This window comes from Myotis davidii, unplaced genomic scaffold (assembly GCF_000327345.1).
Source record: "Myotis davidii unplaced genomic scaffold, ASM32734v1 scaffold609, whole genome shotgun sequence".
NCBI lineage: Eukaryota > Metazoa > Chordata > Mammalia > Chiroptera > Vespertilionidae > Myotis > Myotis davidii.
In genome coordinates, this window is record NW_006300164.1 from 3,009,167 (window position 1) to 3,009,642 (window position 476).

The window sequence follows — 476 nt, forward strand, 5'->3', positions numbered from 1 at the left end:
CGGGACACCCCGCTGCCGGTGGGGTGCAGGGTGCAGGCTCAGCTCAGCCCGCCCGCTCCTCCGCTCGCCTCCTCCCTTCCTAGCCTGAGAGGACATCACGCCCAGGGGGGTGTCCAGCCCCTGGGGACAGGCTGACAGGCACCGAGACGCCCCAGTGGCCACCTCCTCAGGGTGCCTGGCGGCGTGGTCTGCTGTTGCCTGGCATCCGCCGGGGCTGTGCCACGTGCTCTCCCAGGAGGGGCATGTTCCCTTGCTACGAACAGCAAGGAGGTGGCACCGAGGGGGGAGGGGACCTGCCTGAAGTCACCCAGTGCGGCCGGCAGGGGCAGGGACCCGAGTCCGACCAGGCCAGGCTGGCTGCTGTCGTCCCCCTGACCCCCCCGGCCTCTGGCTGGAACCAGACCCACTGGGCCCACACCTGCCTCACCGGTGGCCTTGGTGCACCAGTGTCCCAGGCAGCTAATGTCCACCCCGGC

General features: G+C 71.0%; 1 protein-coding gene across 1 annotated transcript in view; it reads left to right on the forward strand.

The window, feature by feature from the left end:
• The window catches only part of SARDH (sarcosine dehydrogenase), a 55,528-nt gene that overhangs the window by 21,139 nt on the left and 33,913 nt on the right, over positions 1–476 (forward strand). The gene's annotated exons all lie outside the window — the stretch shown is intronic.